This window comes from Maniola jurtina, chromosome 3 (genome assembly GCF_905333055.1).
Source record: "Maniola jurtina chromosome 3, ilManJurt1.1, whole genome shotgun sequence".
Lineage (NCBI taxonomy): Eukaryota > Metazoa > Arthropoda > Insecta > Lepidoptera > Nymphalidae > Maniola > Maniola jurtina.
Genome location: NC_060031.1, coordinates 165,590 through 179,687, shown reverse-complemented (window position 1 = coordinate 179,687; position 14,098 = coordinate 165,590). Strand labels below are relative to the sequence as shown.

The 14,098-nt window shown below is 38.9% G+C and overlaps 1 long non-coding RNA gene across 1 annotated transcript in view; it reads right to left on the bottom strand.

Moving 5' to 3' along the window:
- The window catches only part of LOC123881079, a 283,317-nt gene extending 269,757 nt beyond the window's left edge, over positions 1 to 13,560 (bottom strand). The window contains exon 1 of the long non-coding RNA XR_006799404.1: positions 13,525 to 13,560. This is a non-coding gene — a long non-coding RNA (uncharacterized LOC123881079). The remainder of the gene's footprint in view (positions 1 to 13,524) is intronic.
- Positions 13,561 to 14,098: the final 538 nt, after the last annotated feature.

Here is a 14,098-nt window from a genome sequence, read left to right as displayed (position 1 = left end):
GCATTTCGAACCAGTCAGTCCGTGCTTGATGATTCAAAAGTACTCGTAAAAGTTTATTTGAATATTTTTTTTTTCAAATTATAGACTAGCGCTTGACTGCAATCAGACCTGATGGCAAGTGATGATGCAGCTTAAGATAGAGCGCGCTTGCCTAGAAGATACGTATTCACTCTTGACTTGTAGATCAAAAGTGGAGGGGAAAACTGATGCCGGAAGGTTTCATAAATCTTGGAGGTTCGAATTAATAACCAGGAGGTAAAAATCTTTCTAAGTAGGTATACCTATCTCTTCTTATTTTCCAAGCACATGTTTATACAGTAATTTAGACAGCTATTTGAATTGTCCAATACTCGAGTCTCCTCTCAGAATTAGAAGGGCGAAGGTCATAGTCTACTACGCTGGCCACTTGCAGATTGGAAAATTTCACACACCTTGCAAAATATTATGGAGAACTCTCAGGCAAGGTTTCCTTCCGACGGGTTTCCTTTAACATTAAAGTAAGTGATACTGCTCAAAGCGCACATAACTGGAAAGTCGGCGGTAGACAGGTTTATTATTGTTTACTTTCCTTTGTTCTGGTACGTCGTCGTCGCATACTGATGGCGGCGCGGCACGCATGCGCACTGGCCAGTGTCTACGCAGCTTCCGGGGTGCGGGGTTCTCACGGGTTGCTTTATTCTAATCTCCAGGTATATTAAGCTGGTTGCCCATGCAGAGGCTTAGCGCGTGCTTTATTATATCACGAGAGCTTTGTGTTTTACAGGCAGCGATTACAGGTTTCATTGATTTTAGATACTTTAAAAAATTTAAAAAAACGTGTGACTCAGTAGTAGCAGTAGTATGTACCATCACCTAACATAATGTTCAAGTTGAAAAAATTTTGAAGTAATAGCATTCTTTCAAGTTACCTTTCATTTCAAACAAAAAAAAACTAAATCAAAATCGATCCATTCGTTTAGGAGCTACGATGTTACACACACAGTTACACACACAGATACACGGACATAATTGCCTCTTTGTTGAATGCCGTTGATCAAATTATCGCGTTGATCGTGGCCACACCTACGGTTAACGGGAAATCCTGTTGAAAAACGCGTTGATGGCCGATAATGTAGTCGCAGCATAAAAAATACAGAGGAGAAGGATGCAACGATGCTATTAAGGCTTACAAAAGGCTATATCGTCAATTGAATAGAAGTGGCGCTACAGCCATTTCCTTGAAAGGAATGTGTTTAGTGCTTGGCTCTAAGAATCTAGACATCAGACGTACAAGGCAGGTATAATTATCGCTTCCTGTGGCATTGCGAGGCAGCGCGCAATCAACATCGCTGCGTCGGCGCCTGCGCAGACGCAGCGCGCATCGCTAATGCCGCATCCAGACATAAACAGCTACCTAGGAAGAGCTTTTTAAGCTGCACTTAACTCGTAAATATTCATTAACTGATTAGAATAATCATACTCCTGCTTCGATGGGTTTGTTTTGTTGTCTTTTCTAGCGTAAATTGTTGCGTGATCTTTGGTTTAAAGTTAATAAAATAGCTGCCTATGCAAGTTTTTTAAATAATTTATGCAAAATACGCTCGCATACTACCTAACTTTTTTAGATTTAATTTTTCCTCCGCACTGAACTTTTTGAAAGGAAATATAGTTTTATTTCAATGTACCCATAAATAAACCTTTATTAGGCACTAGAGCTTTATCCTTCAAGTAATTCTACCTCTAATATAAATAATATCTCTACAACATAGACCCTATGCTGTAGAGGTAACCTGCATCATACATGCTAAATCTCAAATCTCTACAGTGTTGATATACTCACTCAGCAACATCAGATGACGCCTGCGACTTCATCTGCGTGTATTTCTTTTTGTTCTTCTTCAGGTGGATTTAGGTTTTTAAAAATCCCACGGGAACTCTTTGGTTTTTCGAGACCAAAAGTAGTACAAGTCCGACTCCGGTATAAGCTAACCGGAAATCGGAGACAGACACACTTTCGCTTTTTTTACCCGACTGCGGCAAAGCCAAAAGGAAGGGTTATGATTTTAGCAGTTTATGTATGTATGTATCCAATATCCATATTCTGTGTGTTCCACCGTAGCGTCTACTGGGCCGATTTTGATGAATGAGATGTCAATTGATTCGTTGTAAAGGTCCGGGTGACGTAGGCTATATTTTATACGAAAAAAATAGACCTAACGCATGTTACATCAAAAAAAGCGGTGGTCTCCAAAAAATTTTTTTTTATCGAGTGGGATGTCAAATGAAAGAGGAGAAAATTCTGAGTTCATAAATGTAAATGTACAATAACATTAAAATATACCAAACGACAGGAAAACAATTTTACTGTAATATTTCAGCGTTTATCAAGACGATCCCAGTCGGATTTTCGTTTTTAACTTTATCTTGTAAAAATCAGTAGGAAGGTATCGAATATGGATATATTTATTTATTGAGTGCCGCGTTTAGACAGGCCAGTCAGACGGCATAATTTAGTCAGTGCAGTCAAAATAGCCGCGCTCGATACCGCAGTCATTTCCGTCGTGAGTTGACCCCTTCAGCCGCGTCACGGAACATCGTTAGCCTCTTTGGCGCGCTCTAAACTTGCATCAGCTATTTATAGATACCTATAGTTTGTCGCCACGAGGAAGGCCGATACATAAATAAATTATGGTCAGATTAGCCGGATTTACTCGCGTGGATTTAGATTTCTAAAAATCGCATGGAAACTCCTTTTGGTGTTTGATAGATTTGGGTTTTCCACGCGGTAATAATTGTCAGGGAAAGGCCAGTCTTCTTTTATATTAAACGTTCTAAATAACGTTAACGCAAATAAAGTTACTGACTGACTGATATATTATCAAAGCACAGCTCAAACTTACTGGACAGATCGGGCTGGGCATGCAGATGTAGCTCTTATGATGTAGACATAAACTAGATAGGATTTATGGAAATTCAACCCCTAAGAGGGTCAAATAGGGTTTTGAAATTGATGCAGTCCATACAGACGAAGCCACGGGCATAAGCTATTTCTAGCTAGAAGACAAAATATTGGTAGGGATATTTTCTTTTCAAGGTTGTCAAAACGTTTTCATCGCTTTCAAAGAGGTTTTTTGTCTTACATCAGCTGAAAAAGAATTTTTGGGAATTCAACCCTAAGGGGGGATGTAGTATTGTATAAACAAGCAATGCATATCTCTCGTGTATAATGTGCGTACCTACACGCTTCAGCTGCCACGGAATGTATTCAGCGCGATCAATGGCCGTGTCGTCACACCGCACGCTCCATTGCCGCGTCAGCATAGCAATGAGCAGTAAGCGGACGAAGCTCGCTGGCCATTATGTAAATGCTGCAATAGCATGCGCTTCATTGCAACTGTGCGTAAAAACCCCATTTGCATATTATGTTGCATATTGAAATGCGCAACGGGAAATGTTCAAGTTGTATCAATGTTTTTCTCAACGGCTTCCTTCAACTGTGAAGCTAAGTGCAATAACATAGTAACAACCCTATAACTGATAATGTGTGGCACAGCTTTCAAAAATAAATGTATTTTCTTTCTTTCTTTCACCTTTTTAACCCCCGACTCAAAAAGAGGGGTGTTATAAGTTTGACGTGTGTATCTGCCTGTGGCATCGTAGCTCCTAAACTAATGAACCGATTTTAATTTAGTTTTTTTTTGTTTGAAAGGTGGTTTGATCGAGAGTGTTCTTAGCTATAAATATAATCCAAGAAAATTGGTTCAGCCGTTTGAAAGTTGTCAGCTCTTTTCTAGTTACAGTAACCTTCACTTGTCGGGGGTGTTATAAATAATTTACACTTGTCGGGAGGAGTTTAGGGGTCTCCGGAGTTGGATCGGGCACGCACCTCTAACTTTCCGGAGTTAGTGTGTTTCAACCAATCAAATAACGGTAAAGGGAAACATTGTGAGGAAAACTTGCTGGAGAGTTCACCGTGGTGGACTATGACAAAACCCTAATCATTTTGAGAGGAGACATCTCAGTCACAACTGAATACTGGCGATGAGTTGATCATGATGATGATGATTAGGATGCTTCTACACAACAGATGTATTTTCGAATTTTAACTAATTTTGCCTGATTGACTATGTGAGGCAATGTGAGGTGAAACATTACTACTGGACAATACTATACGTAATAACATCTCATTGTAATTTTTTTTCTGCAAATAAAGAATCTTGAATCTAGGTAAAGTATGTAGGGAGGGGAAAGGGGAATATTAGTCATTAGTAAAGTTTTCCAATGTAAAGCTGACACAGATGAGGGTCCGGTGCGTCTGAATATGAAGTGCAGCGGCATGAATGTACCGCAGCGGCCGTGACGATGTGACAGCCTGGTGTCCCGTTACTGCACGCTGGCTGGCCGCGCTGCACGCTCTGCGGGCGACATAATACTGCTCGCGCGCTGTCACCTGGAACTTAGCATTAAGGCCATTCACAGAACATTAAATCCATAAATTAAGAGAGATTGTCTGGTGAGAGGCTTCGGCCGTGGCTGGTTGCCACCAAGCGATTTAGCGTTCCGGTATGATGCCGTGTAGAAACCAAAGGGGTATGGGTTTAATAAAAACTGCCATACCCCTTCCAGATTAGCCCGCTTCCATCCTGTATCATCACTTACCACCAGATGAGATTGCAGTCAAGGGCTATTTGTATCTGAATAAATAAGTCCAGAAGTATGTACCAATTTCAGCATACGAAGATTTGATTTTATTGTTTTGCGAGGTGTGAGAAGAGATCAGTAATTTTATAGTACCTAGTGCTGGCAGAAACTTCACACTCTGTGTGGTATTTATTAAACTCGTAATATTTTTTGGGACGTTTGGGTTATCTCAATGTCAAGCTTAGTTGAGCAAGTTTCTTATCAGAATCGATGGTCGCTGGCAGTTTAAGTTATGCTCACGCCTGACCCACGGATCTCTATCGGAGCGAACTCCACTAGTTATGAAAACTTACGTCACGACAGATACGAGTAAGTGGCGAAGTTTTTCTGAAATAAATTTTTAATACATACCTATCAAAAATTGACAGTGAAAGGACCGTGGTCAAACATACTAGGTAAACATAGTAGCATAGGAATGCAGGTTCAATTCATGCTGGTTTATTTCTATTTAGATTTAGATTTTTAAAAATCCTTTGGTAACTCTTTGATTTTCTGGCATCAAAAGTAGCCTATGTCCATCCTCGGGATGACTGTACTAAATCAGTTAAACTGTTGGGCCCTGAAAAGCTAACAAACAGACAGACAGACAGACACACTTTCGCATCTATAATATTAGTATGGATATATCAATTATGGATTTATTAATAATATTACATTATTTTTACATCTAACGTATTTTATTATAATATTATATTTCCGTAGTTTGAAAGCAACTTTGTACCTACTCCCATTTCTCAACGAATACATTACTCCGTAACCCGTAGTATGAAGCGAATGGAAATCCGACAATATCATTATTCTGCTCCAATGTGACATGCTTGGATTGCTTTATTGGAAGGGTTGTGGTGATGCGTTGTCGCATTGTCAGGCTAGAATGTTTTGCCGCCTTACTTGTGGATATCATCATCATGATCAACCCGTTGCCGGCCTCCTGAGCAAAGATCTCCTCTCAAAATGAGAAGGGTTTAAGACATAGTACGCAAAGCTGTCCAAGCGTCAATTGACAGACTTCGTACACCTTTGAGAACATTATGCAGAACTCTCAGGCATACGGGTTTCTTTCACCGTTAAAGCAACACTGATCTTTAATATTTAAAATATTACATATTTAACTCCGAAAAGTTAGAGGTCCCCGGTATAGAACCGGCGCGGCGACCTTCCGAATAGGTTATGAATAGGAGGCGGACCTCTTATGAGGGGTCTCTCCGTCACTCGCTCCATACAAACGTAGTTCGTCTCTCATTGGAATACTAACCAATTATACTCAGTGGAATTTTGTAGAAACGTTCCGGGAACTAATATCTATGCCTGTGGTTTTCCAGATTTCCGTTAAAATATTCGGTTTCAAAGTTACGGGGTGTTAAAAATTTACATACAAATCTTTGAGCCCCTGTAATTTTAAAACTACATATTTTTTGAAAAATCTAAAACACCACAGGTACAGATATTAGTTTCTAGAATATGTCTGCAAAATTTCATGGACTTTGGTTGCTTAGTATTCAAATGAAATTGTATGGAGTAAGTGACGGAGAGAGCCCTGTTAACCACTTAGCATATTGCACGGCTCTCAACATCACACATCATATCATCATGATATTATCACACATCAAAAATAACTTTACAAAATCAACTAAATTACTGTCACTTGTTATGATACTGTTGACCTAGCTCAGAAAATGACGAAGTTAGGTATTTTCAGGAAACTTCTAATAAAGCTTGTTCATCTGTAATGAAAGGAATCATGTCATTTGATGTGAACCTTTTCCTCATCATTTGCACCTTTACAACTGGAACTATTCAATTCCCACACCCGAACTATTCATAAAATATTGGCTATGAAATTCAACTTACTTTGAATAACTTATTTATTATCAAAGACTCTTTTCATAAGTAATAGTTGCCGGGTGATTTTTACCGGGAAGTGAATAACTTTGCGAATATGCCAGCCCATGCTTGCAGAGATCACCTCGTCATCATCATCAACCGACAGAGGTCCACGGCTGGACATAGGTCTCTTGTAGGGACCTCCACACGCCATAGTCTTGTGTCGCCTGCATCCAGCTGCTCCCTGCTACTCGTCTGATGTCATATGTCCTTCTTTTTATTCTAACATCATTGCACATGTCCATATAGTGGGGGGCCTTCTAGTGCTATGCTTTCTGATGTGAGGTCGCCGTTTTAGCATCTTTGGACCCCTTGGATGAAATCATGCATGAAAATTCATCTAATTTTATCTATAAAAATTGCTACTTGGACTTTCGGACAGTAAATAAGAAGTAGGTAGGTACCTACGTGTTTTAAAATTTTTCGAAATTCACCCCCTCGCTAATTTTCAAAAGTTCCACTCGAAAGAAGCCGGGGCGGGTCAGCTAGTGATGTGTAATAAATCTTCGTCAGGGTATAACAAGGACTTGTTAATGCGTATAATCGAGTTGTCAACGCGTCCGAGTCTCGGCGTGTGTCAGTGAGATGTATTACAACGCCGGAAGTTGGCCATTAGTCGTGTTAGTTGTACGTTAGCGTGTAATGGACACTTGTCTCTTCGAACACTGTACGGTGTTGTGTCTACTGTTTTTCTCTGTAGCTTTTAAAGCTTGGATGCTAACAAAAAAAACCCGGTCAAGTGGGAATCGGATTCGCAAACCAAGGGTTCCGTACCATCGGACAAAGAATAACAATTTTTAATTATTTTTTATAATGTAAGCACAAATTCCCTTTACTTGTGCTATAAGACCTACCTCTGACCATGATTTTAGTAAGTAATCCAATAAGGCTTCTTGACAGACAAACAGACAGACAGACAACAAAGTGATCCAATAAGGGTTCCTAAAAGATCCTTTTTCCTTTTGAGGTACGGAACTCTAAAAAGTGAACGCATTCGAGATGTACTTACCTAATGCTTGTAAAGACATAGGTAAGCTAAGAGTTTCTTGAACAGGCCGCATACGAATTTACACCACACACTGTGTTACAGGAAATGTTGCGATGGTAGTAAAGATCAGAGCCCGGGGCTAACTTTTCGGCGTTACATGCGTTTTGAGCAATTAAATATCACTCGCTTTAACGGTGAAGGAAAACATCGTGAGGAAACCTGCATGCCTGAGAGTTCTCCATAATGTTCCCAAAGGTGTGTGAAGCTTGCCAAGCCGCACTCGGTCAGTATGGTAGACTATGAGCAAACCCTTCTCATTCTTAGAGGAGACCCGTGCTCAGTAGTGAGCCGGCGATAGGTTGATCAAGATAATGACCATAACTATTAAATGCTTGATGCAAAGTGAGTACGTAGGTGGTAGCACTTAATACCTTTGTCAGTGACTATGAATATAGATAGAGTTCGTAAGTGTCCCTTAACTTTGGCTTCCTCGTGACAGCAAGATGCAAATGCAATTGCCGGCCACCGGAAGTGGGCCATTAAGATTTTGTGTTCCGAACTGCCTAATGGAGCTAAATGGAGCCCCGTGCCGGACCGGAAGTAGCGAATTTACGCCGCCCACGCGCTGAGCTTTCGGAATTATCTGAGTTTTTAGGGTTCCCTACCCGAAAAGTGCCAACAGGACCCTATTACTAAGCCTCCACTGTCCGTCCGTCCGTCTGTCTGTCTGCTAACAAGCTGTACCTCATGAACCGTAATAGGTAGAGCGTTAAATTTTTACAGAGTGTGTATTTCTACTGCCGTTGTTCAAGTCACCACCTAAATCAATATATCTTAAAATGAATCGTGCATTCAACAACTGGAATTACCTGCCTAATCATTCCCAACTAGATAATTAGCTAAGAATTTTGAAATACCCTATAATATTTACTTAGCTATAAACGGTAAGTAATCATAAAAGCTTACAAACCCGCTGATAACGGGTAGGTAGTAGGTACCTACCGCAAGCAGTACAGATTTCAGTCAAGTTAAGGTACGGTGCGTGGAGAACATGATTATTGACAAAATACTTAACATTCATTGCAAACAAAAAATGGTTTTGTTGTATTGATTATTATTTTCCAGATACTGAGATACTTACTTTCTGAGAGTATAATTTCTTTAAAAACATAAGCCCCGAGTCCTGATCTACTAGACAATATTCATTTTTTAACCCCCGACCCAAAAAGAGGGGTGTTATAAGTTTGACGTGTGTATCTGTGTGTCTGTGTATCTGTCTGTGGCATCGTAGCGCCTAAACGAATGAACCGATTTTAATTTACTTTTTTTTGTTTGAAAGGTGGCTTGATCGAGAGTGTTCTTAGCTATAATCCAAAAAAATTGGTTCAGCCGTTTAAAAGTTATCAGCTATTTTCTAGTTTTCTTGTAGAAAAGAAGGTTAGATAACCCTTAGGTTCATAATATTCAAGTGTCAATTGACAAATGTCAAGCTGTCAAGATGGACGTTGCCTAGATATACATAATTATTTATTTGAAAATGATTTGTCGGGGGTGTTGAAAATTTTTAATTTACACTTGTTACTAAATAAGTCAAAATAAGTTTGAATGGAATGACATTATACCGTAGTCACAATTTGTATACGGAAGAAGGCATCAAGGTGAAATCAAGATGATATTACAAATGTGAAAGTATGTTTGTTTGTTGGTTTATTGGTTGGTCCTTCAACCCCATCGTAACGGCGGAACGAATCCACGTCATTGCTACGTGATTGCGACAAAAGGAGAGAGAGAGAGAGGAGAGTAACATATAGACAACTTTTTATTCCAGAAAATCATAGAGTTTCCACGGGATTTTTAAAAATCTAAATTCATGCGGACGAAGTCGTCTATTTTTTTTAAAGTATTCACTCGTTAAGAAAATATCACCTTTAATATCCTGTACCCTGTCCCACACACAGCGTAATGGCCGGTAAGTAGGAAGCGGTTTGGAGCGTCGTAAACACGCAACCCACAGGATTAACTAGGGCTTAGTTACACTTCATGCTCGAGGACCTCACGCAACGCTGGCTTTTACACTCTGGACTTATTTTGTTACTCATCGCCTTAGATAAAGTGTGACAGCCTCCTCGTCATAATAAACGACAATAAAGTAAGACAATAATATGCCTAGTTCACTCGCCGGCGATGAAGAGGCATGCTTAGAGTCTCTCTACATGATCAAATCATCATATCATCTGGCCACGGTCCCTACCATTTTATTAATGATGTATCAGTTGTACTCGTAGAATACAAAAGGAGATTTTGGCAATCTTTAATTGTAGACAAGCAATTGGTAAATTAAACATTTATTATTAACAATGTTGTTAATCAACAGGTTGAATCATTTCCATAAGCCGTATATAATCTCGGATTTCTCATCAAACAGTCTGTTGGCCAAATCTCCAGTTATCTTTGGAAGCATAATAATGGCTATAGTAATTATTCATAACATTTACAATTCATGTCTACCTGCTAAATTTCTAGCATGTACACCTGTAATTATAATAGTTTCAATAAAAGTATTTTATATGCGTTTTTATAAATTCAAATGCAATACTAATAATAATGATACCATCAATGATGACCGATAAACATCCATATCAGCTGGACAGTGGACTTGCAGGGACTTTAATGGATACGCAACGGGCTTTCGCCGCGCAAATCCCGCGCCTACCTGCAACTCGTCTGATTGTCCTCCCTGGGGATAAAGTGGGGAATAAAGTTGTACCAAAACCTAAAACTATAAACTTCTCGCATGCATAAAATATCTGGAAACATGTCGTAAGTAAAAAAAATAAGTAACAAGTGTAAATTAAAAATTTATAACACCCCCGACAAGTGAAGGTTACATTAACCAGAAAAGAGCTAATAACTTTCAAAGGCTGAGCCAATTTTCTTTGATTATAGCTAAGAACACTCGATCAAGCCACCTTTCAAACAAAAAAAAAACTAAATTAAAATCGGTTCATTCGTTTAGGAGCTACGATACCACAGACAGATGCCTAGTGTTCAGGCATTTATTTATCTCTACTAATACTATAAACACGTAATTGAGGTTGTAGGGCGTAATCTCTGGAACTAGTGAACCGATTTTCAAAATGCTTTCACCAGTAGGAAGCTACATTATTCCTGACTGATACAGGCTATATTTTATTTCAAAAAATTAGTAATTCCTATGAAAATTGTAATAAACTACCCGTGCGAAGCTGAGAAAGGTTGCTAGTGGTGGAATAAATAAACTCACATAATATAATGAACTCTGAAAACATAACACTCTTTTTTTTGAGCAGTCGTGTAAAAAACTGAATATGTAAATAAACACGCTGTCGTAAAAGCTGTAAAACGCGAGGCACTTTCATCTCACAAGGACGACACCTTGCGGCGCGAACATGTACTTAAATATTTTACAGTTATATTTGTTACACTTACAGGCGCGTATATCTTTGCTTTATACCTATTCGCTTTTATACCCAAAAATCATCATAATATGGAACGAACGAGTCTTTCTTTTGTTCATTTTTTTATTGTTTTGCTAAAGAAATATTTAATAGGGTGAAAAACATTTGCAGGATATTTTGAACTTATGAGTTACGACTACGATCCTGCTGTTATATTTTTAACCCCCGACCCAAAAAGAGGGATGTTATAAGTTTGACGTGTGTATCTGTGTATCTGTGGCATCGTAGGTCCTAAACTAATGTACCGATTTTAATTTAGTTTTTTTTTTTGTTTGAAAAGTGGCTTGATCGAGAGTGTTATTAGCTATAATCCAAGAAAATCGGTTCAGCCGTTTCAAAGTTATCAGCTCTTTTCTAGTTGCTGTAACCTTCATTTGTCGGGGGTGTTATAAATTTTAATTTACACTTGTCAAATAGCTTTTGACCGTGACTTCGTCCGCTTGATTCAGTTTTCAAAAATCCCACAAAATCCTTTGGATAGTTTATTAATAAAATGTTGCATAATGAATACTCCTGACTGAATTTCGGCAGAGGCGAGCCAACTGTGCAGGAGACAAGTTTAGTGTGCGAACACAAATGTACTTTCCATTCCTTCACTCCATCGATGCCTCACTCTAATAATAAAAACCGGCCAAGTGCGAGTCAGACTCGCGCACTGAGGGTTCGGTACTCGGGTACTTTTCCAACATTATGCACGATAAATCAAAAACTATTACATAAGAATAAACAAAAATCTGTTTTAGAATATACAGGTAAAGCCCTTTCTTAAGATACCCCATTTGGTATAATCTTACTTTGAAAATTGAAACACATTTTAATTTTTTTTAATGATGTTACCACAAATTCGCGGTTTTCAGATTTATTCCTATACTTGTACTATAAGACCTACCTACCTACCAAATTTCATGATTCTAGGTCAACGAGAAGTATACCCTATAGGTTTCTTGACAGGCAGATAGACAGACAACAAAGCGATCCTATAAGGGCTCCGTTTTTTTCTTTTGAGGTACGGAACCCTAATAAATGGGACGACCCTCTGAATACCAGGTATAGAACTAGGTAAATAGTTTTACGTGCTTTCCGAAGCACGGGGCTTCACCATATTAGTAAGTTCCAATAAACACTATCCATTAGTAACATACCTAACTATTTATATTATTATATGAATTAAATCACGAAATCTTATCTAACGACTCCCAGATTTTGCTAAACATTAAATTGGGTATCAAGAACAATAGGTCTTTCGGCTTAACGTTTCAGCAAAACCTTCCAGATAGGAATTAGTCCCTTTGTGCGACAACTAGCTAATATACTTGTATGATATGATAATCATCATTCGGGAAATGTTAGCCGCTTTGTTGAATATTTAAACACTTGATATAACGCAGATTAAAGCAGCCAGTAATTATTTTGTGAATTATTAATTTAGCCGCCGTCCCTTCACGCAAAATAGGAAGAGATGTAATTATTCCGAAACGGAATACGTAATTAAGTTATTATTTCGTTTAATTAGAGCACACACTTACAACCAAACACAAGTAAAGGATGTGCACTTATTTTTTATTCACATACGAGTTAGCCCTTGAATAGATTTAAATATGTAGATCGATGAACACATAATCACCCCTTTGCGGTGCGCAGTAGGGTACAATTAAGCAGCTTACGTTTCTGTTACAAAATATAACTAGCAACCGCCCGCGGCTTCAGTCTCATGGAGGTTTCTAAAATCAGAACTTATTGTTCCTTGTCTACATTGTAAAGAGAACTTCTTTGCAAAATTTCAGAAGTTGGGCGTTGAAGAGTCGGTCAATCTCATTTTGTTTGTTATTTTAGATTCATTTTGTGTTCAGAGTTTCATTTTAAGTGAAAGATGCCGAATGAAAGAAAGAAATGAACGAAAAATTAACCGTCTGATATCAGAGCCATATGGCTCTACGCCCTACTTCTCCTTACATCCTTTATTATTTCAAAAAAAAATTGGTTGTCTGTAAAGTCGGTTTACTGACGATAGTTGAACGTGACAACAAAGGCCGATTGTGCTTCTTTGTCGCTCGTTCCGCGCTCTCGCTTGCACTTCAAGCCTTACATGGAACGCCTCAGAGCGAGGTAACGCCGCATGAGTCATGTTTTTTCGTGCGTGCAGCCGGCTCTATCGAATTATAAGACGTTGTCACGTCAAAAGGTAATTTCAAAGTCGATTTGCATGCAAGTTTTCTCCTGGCACACGCTGACAGCTCATCCATTGCAATGAGGCGGGGATCTATAAAGTTTTAATGTGTGATGTAAATACGAGCCGAGACGCGCATTAAGATCAGAGGACGTGCGTAATGTGTCGCCAGTGGTGGCGGACCGCGACCTTACTCCTCTCCTTACAGGAAGTGTGTGCCGAGCATACAGCGATACCGATGCCACTCTTTAAGAGCGCCCTCCATGGTCGTTTCAAGTCGGCCGTGAGACCATGCTATTGCAATCAACATTGAACATTTACGGGCGGGACATAAACAGAAGCGAGATGCATGTTGGTGAACAACGCGAATCAATCGTTTGGTACTACGTTAATTTTTTGCAAACTAATCAAAATTTTATAACAGAATTTAAGATCTTTTATTTTGTTGTGCTTTGTATGTGTTTTTTCTGTACTAATGTTGTGGTGTACAATAAAAGTATATTCATTCATTCATTCATTCATCTTTGAAATCATTATTAAGTAAAGTTTGCCTTAAAGCAATAGTTTTGCAATCCATACTATTAGTAGTTATAAATGGCAAAGTATGTTTGTCTGTCTGCCTGCTAGCTTTTCACGGCCCAAAAGTTTAGCCGATTTTTATGAAATTTGGTACAGAGTTAGCTTGTATCCCGGGGAAGGATATAAGCTACTTTTTATCCCAAAAAATTAAAGGGTTCCCACGGGACTTTTAAAGGCCCATCCGTTTCACCGATTTATATGGGTACAGGGGTAGTTTGCATCCCGGAAACTGACATATTAGGTGACTTTTTATCTCGGAAAATTACAGAGTTCCCACGGGGTTTTTAAGAAACCTAAATCTAC